Source organism: Lissotriton helveticus, chromosome 3_1 (assembly GCF_964261635.1).
Source record: "Lissotriton helveticus chromosome 3_1, aLisHel1.1, whole genome shotgun sequence".
Classification (NCBI taxonomy): Eukaryota; Metazoa; Chordata; class Amphibia; order Caudata; family Salamandridae; genus Lissotriton; species Lissotriton helveticus.
The window spans coordinates 2,063,288,115-2,063,301,755 of NC_136061.1; positions in this window are offsets into that span (position 1 = coordinate 2,063,288,115).

Here is a 13,641-nt window from a genome sequence, read left to right on the forward strand (position 1 = left end):
CCCGAAGACCAGCTCATCACCACCCTCGCCCGAGACCCAGCAACGGACACTACCGACATGGACATAGCTACCCGCAACCTCCGACAATGGATTGATGACTGCGCCAACACTCTCGCCCTGATCAAAAAACAATCAGACGCACTGACAGGAAAGCCAGCTGGTTCAACACCAAACTCCAGGAATCCAAGCGAACCTGTCGAAGACTCGAGAAGAAGTGGTGCCACGAACGTACACCGGACAACAACGCTGTCCTAAGGAACGCCAAGCACCACCAACTCATTACAGCCACCAAAAGGACCTCCTGCATGGAACGCATCGACAACAACGCACACAACAGCAAAGAGCTCTTCAACATCGTAAAGGAACTCTCCAACCCCAGCTCCAGCTCCAACGACATCCCGCAGTCACAAGACCTATGCAACTCCCTAGCCACCTTCTTTCACAGAAAGATTGCTGACATCACTGACAGCTTCAACGCCCAAACCCCCCCTACAACCGCCGACACCACAGACTCACCATCCGCCAACCTCAGCAGCCACTTGCTCTTCTGGACCCACGTCAACAACGACGACACCATCAAGAACATGAACACCATCCACTCCGGCTCATCATCTGACCCCTACCCTCACCATATCTTCAACAAAGCAAACCGCATCATCGCTCCCCAACTCTGGAAAATCATCAACCACTCCTTCGAGACCGCCACATTCCCAGACAGCTGGAAGCATGCCGAGATCAATGCCATACTCAAAAAGCCCACAGCAGACCCAGAAGACCTCAAGAATTTCTGGGCCATCTCCCTACTTCTGTTCCTGGCGAAAGTCATCGAAAAGATCGTCAACAGGCAACTGACCCACTACCTCGAGGAACACAACATCCTGGACCTGTCCAAATCAGGCTTCCGCAGCAATCACAGCATCGAAATCACCCTCTTCGCTGCCACAGATTACACCAGGACCCTGCTAGATAACGACAATACCATGGCCCTCATACCCCTGGACCTCTCGGCCGCCTTTGACACGGTCTGCCATCACACCCTACGCACATGCCTTCATGACGCAGGAATACGCGACAAAGCCCTGGACTGGACCACCTCCTTCCTCACCAACAGAACCCAGAGAGTACTCCTCTCCCCATTCCGTTCCGAAGCCAGCAAGATCATCTGCGGCATACCCCAAGGATCATCCCTCAGCCCCACCCTCTTCAACATCTACATGGCTCCGCTCACCAACATCATCCGCGCACACAACCTCAACATCGTCTCTTACGCTGACGAAACTCAGCTGATCTTCTCACTCACAAAGAACTCCGCCACCGCCAAAATCAACCTCCACAATGGATTGAGGGCCGTCTCCCACTGGATGCGGAACAGCCGCCTGAAACTCAACTCAGCCAAGACAGAGGTCCTCATCCTGGGCTCCACCACCTCCGCCTGGGAGGACTCCTGGTGGCCAGCCTCCCTGGGAGCGGCACCCACACCCACCAACCATGCACGTAACCTGGAGGTCATCCTGGACTCATTGCTCTCTATGACCCAGCAAGTCAACGCCGTCTCCTCCTCCTGCTTCAATACCCTACGTATGCTACGCAAGATCTACAGGTGGATCCCCACCAGGACCAGAAGGACGGTCACTCAGGCCCCCGTCAGTAGCATGCCGTATACGACAATGCCCCATATGCAGGAATCACAGCCAAACTCCAGAATAGACTCCAACGAATACAGAACACCTCAGCACGCCTCATCCTCGACATACCCCACCACCGCCACATCACCACCCACCTGAAAGACCTGCACTGGCTCACAGTCAACAAAAGGATCACACTCAAGTTCCTCACCCATGCTCACAAAGCCCTCTACAACGCTGGACCAGCATACCTCAACAAATGACTCACCTTCTACACCCCGAACCGTCACCTCTGGTCTGCCGACCTCGCCCTCGCCACCATCCCACGCATCCACAGGACCAAAACCGGCGGCAGACCCTTCTCCTACCTCGCTGCCAAGACATGGAACACCCTACCCACACAGCTGCGTCAGACCCCGTAACTGCTGACTTTCAGGAGACTCCTCAAGACCTGGCTGTTAAAGCAGAAGCTGCACCCCTCCCCCCAGCGCCTTGAGACCTTCCGGGTGAGTAGTGCACTTTACAAATGATTGATTGATTGATTAAATCACTTCACTTCCCACTTACTCGAAATATGGCACCACTTTCGCTCATGTTCTCTTACTGTTCATACTTTGATATTGACTTGAGCATATTCAACAGCAGGGCACTAGCGATTATTTGCTTCCCTTCCTCCCTGCCTTGATATCTACGTGCTTCAGGCGTTTAAGCACTAAAAGGCTGAAATGAGCAACAGGAAGCTGCCACTGCCTGACCTCTCTTTCTCGTAATAGCAAGTTAACCATCATTCCTCTTGGTGTCTGTTTATTGATTATTGCCAATGCAGAGTCTATGAACCTGTCACATTAACGTCTATTAACGTGTTGCCAGTGTCTGCCACTGATTCTGCGTGAGTGCCTTTTGTGTCCCTTGATGTGTCTGCACAAGTATATTCACTAACATTCATTTTTCCAGTATTGTTTGTAGGTATTGATGATGCTACAAAATGGGGCACTTCTGCTTTCCCGTCACCAGTCTCGGAGCCGCCACGATCTCACTGTTCAGCCAGCCAAGATTGTCGGATGCATTTACACTTAAGCTAGCAAAACAACGGAGTCTGGTCCTGGCACTGAGGGGCAGCTGGACCTAATATAACTGAAGAACAAAAAAGTTGCTAGCCCTCACAATAATTTTTTCTCTCAAAGTATTGAGAATACATACAAGGAGGAATCTTCTGTTTGTTTGGGTTACTTTATTTCAACCCTTTTGGAATTTTAAATCATTTTTAGATATATTTTTTCATGGGTGAAAAAAACACTTTACACAAACATTTACAATATTTACAACTATCATACAACTGACATGTATACAAATAAATCAACATTTATATACAAACTTCTTTTACATGAAAAATGGCGATTATATATCCACAAAAAAAATTTTCTTTGTGAAATTTCAAACCACTATAGTGCCCAAAAGGTCAAAAACAGAAAAGGCAACAAAAAATATGAATTTAACTTTTTCAAATTAGTTTAGAATGATGAATAATCAACTAAAGGACTAGTGAATTATGATGCCTGTATGCTGTTTGCCGACACGTTTCGAATCTGGGAAAAAAATCGCAGATTCTCCTCAGGGCTCTTTCAATGTAGTAATCTATAAAAATATAAAGGAAGTTCGTTTTAATAACTAGAAGTTATAATGTTGATGTCCCCTAAACATACTGATAGTCACTAGATTGATTACCTTCACAGATGGGCGGCACGGTACCGCGGTCCAAATATTCAGGTAGGGATGGGGACCAAGGGCTTTTGGTTTTGACAGTAAATTCTGTTTTTAGAAAAATACGAGATGGTTACTAGACCACCCAAAGCAGCACAGTTTGAGTGGCTCTACAACAGAAAGGCTCAAATATCCTACCTTTAAACGTTGTAGCGGTGAGGCTACTGGTGTTTTCACACTGAAGTTATTCTGCTCATAGAGCGATGCCGGTTATAGATTACTACATTGAAAGAGCCCTGAGGAGAATCTGCGATTTTTTTCCCAGATTCGAAACGCGTCGGCAAACAGCATACAGGCATCATAATACACTAGTCCTTTAGTTGATTATTCATCATTCTAAACTAATTGGAAAAAGTTAAATTCATTTTTTTGTTGCCTTTTCTGTTTTTGACCTTTTGGGCACTATAGTGGTTTGAAATTTCACAAAGAACTTTTTTTTTGTGGATATATAATCGCCATTTTTCATGTAAAAGAAGTTTGTATATAAATGTTGATTTATTTGTTTACATGTCAGTTGTATGATAGTTGTAAATATTGTAAATGTTTGTGTAAAGTGTTTTTCTCACCCATGAAAAAATATATCTAAAAATTATTTAAAATTCCAAAAGGGTTGAAATAAAGTAACCCAAACAAACAGAAGATTCCTCCTTGTTTGTATTCTCAATACTTTGAGAGAAAAAATTATTGTGAGGGCTAGCAACTTTTTTGTTCTTCAGTTATATTAGGTCCAGCTGCCCCTCAGTCCCAGGACCAGACTCCGTTGTTTTGCAAACTTTAGAGCGAGTGTATACCCGCGAGAGTTTTAAGGGCATTAGGATTTTTCCATGTTGTAAGTTGTTTTTGGCTCACATCTTGGAGAGACTTCTGTCCCTCCAAAGTAATGGGTGAGAAAGACACTCTTTCTTTTTCTGAGAGCCACATTCAAAACTTGTTGGCTACATCCCCCTTTGCTGAAGTCACCTTGAGTTCTTCAGCCCAACAGCAAAACGAAACTGATAAACTGACTAGACTTCGCAAAAAGCAGTTTCGTACCGAATTGCACGGCCATTTTCTCCTGAAGCACCTAAGGGGTGGGACCATCCCGTGGGGTCTTCAGGTGAAGAATGTCCCTGTAATCTTTACTGATGATGCAGACTATAAAAAGGGCTTCAGCTGCATAAATACAAAGTGCAGCAGGGATTTGATGGTCCATACCATAGAAACAGCCCAGAGAATATGCGCAAAGGAGCTACAAGAAATTGAGGAACTTACTACGGCTATCAGGGACAGCCAGGTGGTTCTTGACTCTAAGGCTCTTCTAGAGAAAATAGACAAAGAGATACAGTCTTTTAAAGATAACACCATCAATAATAAGACAGCTTAGTACGAAAGGGATTCTAAATCCTTTACATTAGAAAGGGCTTATCCCTTCCTTAAAGACGACTTTTACTCCCAACCAGAATCTCGAGGAGCACTTTCAAACTTTCAAGGAAGATCCAGGAAAAGGTTCAAAACTTTCTCTGAGACCTCGTCTTCTGAGTCATCAGGCTCCGAAGCAAGAGGGGGCAACAACAAAAAACAAACTTCTTTTTTAGAGAAAGGCCAGCAGTCAAAAGTAAAATTCAAAGCACCATGGGAAATGCGAACCCGGAGAAACTTCTACAAATCGTAAAAAGCCCTTCCACCATAGTCAACCTATCCGCTCGGACATTGACAAGGGATGAAGGGTCAGTCCTTAATTTGGGGCTCAAATTTGTCCCCTCCAGACAGACAGATTTCACCAAGATCAAGTTGGAAACAATAGAATTCTGTCGTAAGATCAGACTGAAAGCCTTTTTTGCTAACCAACCGCCGACCAGCAACATGGAAACTACGGGCCTTAGAAATAAGTCCGCCTTCATACCAACTCAAAACATTCCCAAACAAATACATGCATTTGAACAAATCCTGTTGTCATCAATTAATAAACTAGAACACCAGCAGAAATTTGTTAAACCAAACATCACCAAGGGACAACGGACAGCACTGAGAAATCTAAAGGAAGATCCCTCATTGGTAATAAAGCAGGCCGATAAGGGTGGTGCCGTTGTTATTTGGCCAAGAGACAAATACCTAGCAGAAGGATTTTCCCAGGTAAATAACCAGGAATGGTATCGAAAACTGACGATAAACACCTTACAACAAATACAGTCTCTAATTTCAGAGGTTGTGCAAACTGGCCGAGACAGTGGTTTTTTAAGTCCTAAAGAAAGTGACTTTTTGATTAAAAAATTTCCCAGAACTCCTGTGGCATACTTTTTGCCAAAGATTCATAAAAACTTGTCCAATCCCCCGGGACGACCAATCGTATCGGGGTGTGAATCGTGCCTTGAGCCATTGTCCAAATATGTGGATTTTTTCCTAAAACCCTTTGTGGCAAAAGTAAAAGCCTACTTACGGGACACCACCGACTTTTTAACGAAAGTGGAGGGTGCCTTGTTTGACGATACATCACAATTAATGGTGACTATGGATGTGACATCACTCTACACGCAGATCCCACAGGACGAAGCGTTGGAGGTGATCGAACTTTATCTTGACTCTAGGGAAAGACCCCATAGAGTTCCTACATCCTTTATACTGAGACTTGCTGAAATAACGTTGAAAAAGAACTATTTCCGTTTCAACGACGACTTCTTTATGCAAATTAAGGGCACCGCGATGGGGTGCCCTTATGCTCCTGAAATGGCCGTACTGTACATGGCCGAATACGAGAAAAAATTTATAGAGGAAAATAACCCTTTCAAACAACACATAGTGCACTGGTATCGTTATATCGACGACGTGTGGCTCTTGTGGCAGGGGAGCCACACCGAGTTGAGCGACTTTCACCAGTGGTTAAACACACGACATCAGGACATACATTTCTCACTGGACTCAAGTAATGAAAAAATTACTTTTCTTGACGTGGAAATAAAAAATGTTGGTGGGACCTTAAATTCGTCGCTATTTAAGAAGGCAACGGATAAAAACACCATCCTTCATTATGGTAGTTCGCATCCCAGAAATCTTAGGGCGAATTTGCCATATGGGCAACTTCTCCGGATTCGGAGAAACTGTTCAGAGATTGGACAGTTTGAACAGCATGGGCAAAACTTTTGCGATGAATTGGTTCAACGGGGTTACCCGAAAAAATTATTGAAACATTCTTTTAAGAGAGCTCGATACACACCCAGAGAGTGTCTCTTTGAAACAAAAAGGAAACGTGAACTAGAGAGCCTGGTCTGCGTCACGACATTTTGTGCAGAGACCCACAAAATACGACAAATGGTGCTGAAACACTGGCATCTGTTAGAAGAATTGGAAATACCATTTCCCCGCCCGATATTTGCATTTAAGAAAAACCAAAACATTGGTTAGCAAATAGTTCGTGCAGACATCAGGACAATTAAACCCAAAAGTGATTTATTGTCCCAATGGCGCCTCAAACCGATAGAGGGACACCACAGATGTGGGAATAGTATTGCATGTGACACAACTATTGAAGGTAAAATCCTTCATCATACCAACACGACGTGGACTCACTTAGGCTTTACCAATTGCAGAACCAAGAATGTTGTTTATGCCATCATTTGTCCCTGTCTAAAAATTTATATAGGCAAGACGAATCAACAAGTTAACACACGCATGACACAACATAGGTCACGCATTAAAAACAAAGTTCTCACTGCGCCCCTGGTCCAACATTTCATTGACAACAAACATGGAGAGAACGAGTTCCAATGGACCGTGTTGTTCAGTATCAATCAATCCAAATCTGGTACAAACACTGAGCAAATTTTATTGAGGAAAGAGGCCTATCTGATACTAAAATTCAACAGCACCCAAACGGGGTTGAATTCACTATCTGAGATTTCTCGTCTCTAAAACCCACACGTGCTTATTTTCTGAAAGACTACAACAACCACAATGCCGAGCGGAGCGTTCACTGTGATGTAGGAGCCCGACATGGTAGCTTCTCCACCGATGAGTTCGCATTTCCTGGTCCACCCATCCAAGAGTGAGGTGAGCGTTATCGAGGTCTGAGCTAATGGCAAAAACAACGCCGCGTTTTTCGCCCTAAACAAACAATTCATTATAATTTTATTTTTGAATCCAGCGAGACTGAAGCACGCTCTTCCACACGCCGCGGAGGAGCACTCAGCTTGCTCCCCGCCTGCAAGCAAAGTTCACGGCAGTGTTTGGTTCAGAGTAATGGCAATGTGACCAACGATCCCCCATCTAAAATCCACAGGTATGTCCCGCCCAGCAGTAAATCCTAAGCGTGACTATCGGTTATACCAAACTAACGACCATTGAGCACAACCTATGCTTGTGCGTTACAGATATGGACAGATTTGGACCGCGGTACCGTGCCGCCCATCTGTGAAGGTAATCAATCTAGTGACTATCAGTATGTTTAGGGGACATCAACATTATAACTTCTAGTTATTAAAACGAACTTCCTTTATATTTTTATAGATTACTACATTGAAAGAGCCCTGAGGAGAATCTGCGATTTTTTCCCCAGATTCGAAACGCGTCGGCAAACAGCATACAGGCATCATAATTCACTAGTCCTTTAGTTGATTATTCATCTTTCTAAACTAATTGGAAAAAGTTAAATTCATTTTTTTGTTGCCTTTTCTGTTTTTGACCTTTTGGGCACTATAGTGGTTTGAAATTTCACAAAGAATTTTTTTTTTGTGGATATATAATCGCCATTTTTCATGTAAAAGAAGTTTGTATATAAATGTTGATTTATTTGTTTACATGTCAGTTGTATGATAGTTGTAAATATTGTAAATGTTTGTGTAAAGTGTTTTTCTCACCCATGAAAAAATATATCTAAAAATTATTTAAAATTCCAAAAGGGTTGAAATAAAGTAACCCAAACAAACAGAAGATTCCTCCTTGTTTGTATTCTCAATACTTTGAGAGAAAAAATTATTGTGAGGGCTAGCAACTTTTTTGTTCTTCAATTATATTAGGTCCAGCTGCCCCTCAGTCCCAGTACCAGACTCTGTTGTTTTGCAAACTTTAGAGCGAGTGTATACCCGCGAGAGTTTTAAGGGCATTAGGATTTTTCCATGTTGTAAGTTGTTTTTGGCTCACAGCTTGGAGAGACTTCTGTCCCTCCAAAGTAATGGGTGAGAAAGACACTCTTTCTTTTTCTGAGAGCCACATTCAAAACTTGTTGGCTACATCCCCCTTTGCTGAAGTCACCTTGAGTTCTTCAGCCCAACAGCAAAACGAAACTGATAAACTGACTAGACTTCGCAAAAAGCAGATTCGTACGAAATTGCACGGCCATTTTCTCCTGAAGCACCTAAGGGGTGGGACCATCCCGTGGGGTCTTCAGGTGAAGAATGTCCCTGTGATCCTTACTGATGATGCGGACTATAAAAAGGGCTTCAGCTGCATAAATACAAAGTGCAGCAGGGATTTGATGGTCCATACCATAGAAACAGCCCAGAGAATATGCGCTAAGGAGCTACAATAAATTGAGGAACTTACTACGGCTATCAGGGACAGCCAGGTGGTTCTTGACTCTAAGGCTCTTCTAGAGAAAATAGACAAAGAGATACAGTCTTTTAAAGATAACACCATCAATAATAAGACAGCTCAGTATGAAAGGGATTCTAAATCCTTTACATTAGAAAGGGCTTATCCCTTCCTTAAAGACGACTTTTACTCCCAACCAGAATTTCGAGGAGCACTTTCAAACTTTCAAGGAAGATCCAGAAACAGGTTCAAAACTTTCTCTGAGACCTCGTCTTCTGAGTCATCAGGCTCCGAAGCAAGAGGGGGCAACAACAAAAAACAAACTTCTTTTTTAGAGAAAGGCCAGCAGTCAAAAGTAAAATTCAAAGCACCATGGGAAATGCGAACCCGGAGAAACTTCTACAAATCGTAAAAAGCCCTTCCACCATAGTCAACCTATCCGCTCGGACATTGACAAGGGATGAAGAGTCAGTCCTTAATTTGGGGCTCAAATTTGTCCCCTCCAGACAGACCGATTTCACCAAGATCAAGTTGGAAACAATAGAATTCTGTCGTAAGATCAGACTGAAAGCCTTTTTTGCTAACCAACCGCCGACCAGCAACATGGAAACTACGGGCCTTAGAAATAAGTCCACCTTCGTACCAACTCAAAACATTCCCAAACAAATACATGCATTCGAACAAATCCTGTTGTCATCAATTAATAAACTAGAACACCAGCAGAAATTTGTTAAACCAAACATCACCAAGGGACAACGGACAGCACTGAGAAATCTAAAGGAAGATCCCTCATTGGTAATAAAGCAGGCCGATAAGGGTGGTGCCGTTGTTATTTGGCCAAGAGACAAATACCTAGCAGAAGGATTTTCCCAGGTAAATAACCAGGAATGGTATCGAAAACTGACAGTAGACCCCTTACAACAAATACAGTCTCTAATTTCAGAGGTCGTGCAAACTGGCAGAGACAGTGGTTTTTTGGGTCCGAAAGAAAGTGACTTTTTGATTAAAAAATTTCCCAGAACTCCTGTGGCATACTTTTTGCCAAAGATTCATAAAAACTTGTCCAATCCCCCGGGACGACCAATCGTATCGCGGTGTGAATCGTGCCTTGAGCCATTGTCCAAATATGTGGATTTTTCCCTAAAACCCTTTGTGGCAAAAGTAAAAGCCTACTTACGGGACACCACCGACTTTTTAACGAAAGTGGAGGGTGCCTTGTTTGACGATACATCACAATTAATGGTGACTATGGATGTGACATCACTCTACATGCAGATCCCACAGGACGAAGCGTTGGAGGTGATCGAACTTTATCTTGACTCTAGGGAAAGACCCCATAGAGTTCCTACATCCTTTATACTGAGACTTGCTGAAATAACGTTGAAAAAGAACTATTTCCGTTTCAACGACGACTTCTTTATGCAAATTAAGGGCACCGCGATGGGGTGCCCTTATGCTCCTGAAATGGCCGTACTGTACATGGCCGAATACGAGAAAAAATTTGTAGAGGAAAATAACCCTTTCAAACAACACATAGTGCACTGGTATCGTTATATCGACGACGTGTGGCTCTTGTGGCAGGGGAGCCACACCGAGTTGAGCGACTTTCACCAGTGGTTAAACACACAACATCAGGACATACATTTCTCACTGGACTCAAGTAATGAAAAAATGACTTTTCTTGACGTGGAAATAAAAAATGTTGGTGGGACCTTAAATTCGTCGCTATTTAAGAAGGCAACGGATAAAAACACCATCCTTCATTATGGTAGTTCGCATCCCAGAAATCTTAGGGCGAATTTGCCATATGGGCAACTTCTCCGGATTCGGAGAAACTGTTCAGAGATTGGACAGTTTGAACAGCATGGGCAAAACTTTTGCGATGAATTGGTTCAACGGGGTTACCCGAAAAAATTATTGAAACATTCTTTTAAGAGAGCTCGATACACACCCAGAGAGTGTCTCTTTGAAACAAAAAGGAAACGTGAACTAGAGAGCCTGGTCTGCGTCACGACATTTTGTGCAGAGACCCACAAAATACGACAAATGGTGCTGAAACACTGGCATCTGTTAGAAGAATTGGAAATACCATTTCCCCGCCCGATATTTGCATTTAAGAAAAACCAAAACATTGGTCAGCAAATAGTTCGTGCAGATATCAGGACAATTAAACCCAAAAGTGATTTATTGTCCCAATGGCGCCTCAAACCGATAGAGGGACACGACAGATGTGGGAATTGTATTGCATGTGACACAACTATTGAAGGTAAAATCCTTCATCATACCAACACGACGTGGACTCACTTAGGCTTTACCAATTGCAGAACCAAGAATGTTGTTTATGCCATCATTTGTCCCTGTCTAAAAATGTATATAGGCAACACGAATCAACAAGTTAACACACGCATGACACAACATAGGTCACGCATTAAAAACAAAGTTCTCACTGCGCCCCTGGTCCAACATTTCATTGACAACAAACATGGAGAGAACGAGTTCCAATGGACCGTGTTGTTCAGTATCAATCAATCCAAATCTGGTACAAACACTGAGCAAATTTTATTGAGGAAAGAGGCCTATCTGATACTAAAATTCAACAGCACCCAAACGGGGTTGAATTCACTATCTGAGATTTCTCGTCTCTAAAACCCACACGTGCTTATTTTCTGAAAGACTACAACAACCACAATGCCGAGCGGAGCGTTAACTGTGATGTAGGAGCCCGACATGGTAGCTTCTCCACAAATGAGTTCGCATTTCCTGGTCCACCCATCCAAGAGTGAGGTGAGCGTTATCGAGGTCTGAGCTAATGGCAAAAACAACGCCGCGTTTTTCGCCCTAAACAAAGTATTCATTATAATTATATTTTTGAATCCAGCGAGACTGAAGCACGCTCTTCCACACGCCGCGGAGGAGCCCTCAGCTTGCTTCCCGCCTGCAAGCAAAGTTCACAGCAGTGTTTGGTTCAGAGTAATGGCAATGTGACCAACGATCCCCCATCTAAAATCCACAGGTATGTCCCGCCCAGCAGTAAATCCTAAGCGTGACTGTCGGTTATACCAAACTAACGACCATTGAGCACAACCTATGCTTGTGCGTTACAGATATGGACAGATTTGGACCGCGGTACCGTGCCGCCCATCTGTGAAGGTAATCAATCTAGTGACTATCAGTATGTTTAGGGGACATCAACATTATAACTTCTAGTTATTAAAACGAACTTCCTTTATATTTTTATAGATTACTACATTGAAAGAGCCCTGAGGAGAATCTGCGATTTTTTTCCCAGATTCGAAACGCGTCGGCAAACAGCGTACAGGCATCATAATTCACTAGTCCTTTAGTTGATTATTCATCATTCTAAACTAATTGGAAAAAGTTAAATTCATTTTTTTGTTGCCTTTTCTGTTTTTGATCTTTTGGTCACTATAGTGGTTTGAAATTTCACAAAGAAATTTTTTTTGTGGATATATAATCGCCATTTTTCATGTAAAAGAAGTTTGTATATAAATGTTGATTTATTTGTATACATGTCAGTTGTATGATAGTTGTAAATATTGTAAATGTTTGTGTAAAGTGTTTTTCTCACCCATGAAAAAATATATCTAAAAATGATTTAAAATTCCAAAAGGGTTGAAATAAAGTAACCCAAACAAACAGAAGATTCCTCCTTGTTTGTATTCTCAATACTTTGAGAGAAAAAATTATTGTGAGGGCTAGCAACTTTTTTGTTCTTCAGTTATATTAGGTCCAGCTGCCCCTCAGTCCCAGGACCAGACTCCGTTGTTTTGCAAACTTTAGAGCGAGTGTATACCCGCGAGAGTTTTAAGGGCATTAGGATTTTTCCATGTTGTAAGTTGTTTTTGGCTCACAGCTTGGAGAGACTTCTGTCCCTCCAAAGTAATGGGTGAGAAAGACACTCTTTCTTTTTCTGAGAGCCACATTCAAAACGTGTTGGCTACATCCCCCTTTGCTGAAGTCACCTTGAGTACTTCAGCCCAACAGCAAAACGAAACTGATAAACTGACTAGACTTCGTAAAAAGCAGATTCGTACGGAATTGCACGGCCATTTTCTCCTGAAGCACCTAAGGGGTGGGACCATCCCGTGGGGTCTTCAGGCGAAGAATGTCCCTGTGATCTTTACTGATGATGCGGACTATAAAAAGGGCTTCAGCTGCATGAATACAAAGTGCAGCAGGGATTTGATGGTCCATACCATAGAAACAGCCCAGAGAATATGCGCTAAGGAGCTACAAGAAATTGAGGAACTTACTACGGCTATCAGGGACAGCCAGGTGGTTTTTGACTCTAAGGCTCTTCTAGAGAAAATAGACAAAGAGATACAGTCTTTTAAAGATAACACCATCAATAATAAGACAGCTCAGTACGAAAGGGATTCTAAATCCTTTACATTAGAAAGGGCTTATCCCTTCCTTAAAGACGACTTTTACTCCCAACCAGAATCTCGAGGAGCACTTGCAAACTTTCAAGGAAGATCCAGAAACAGGTTCAAAACTTTCTCTGAGACCTCGTCTTCTGAGTCATCAGGCTCCGAAGCAAGAGGGTGCAACAACAAAAAACAAACTTCTTTTTTAGAGAAAGGCCAGCAGTCAAAAGTAAAATTCAAAGCACCATGGGAAATGCGAACCCGGAGAAACTTCTACAAATCGTAAAAAGCCCTTCCACCATAGTCAACCCATCCACTCGGACATTGACAAGGGATGAAGAGTCAGTCCTTAATTTGGGGCTCAA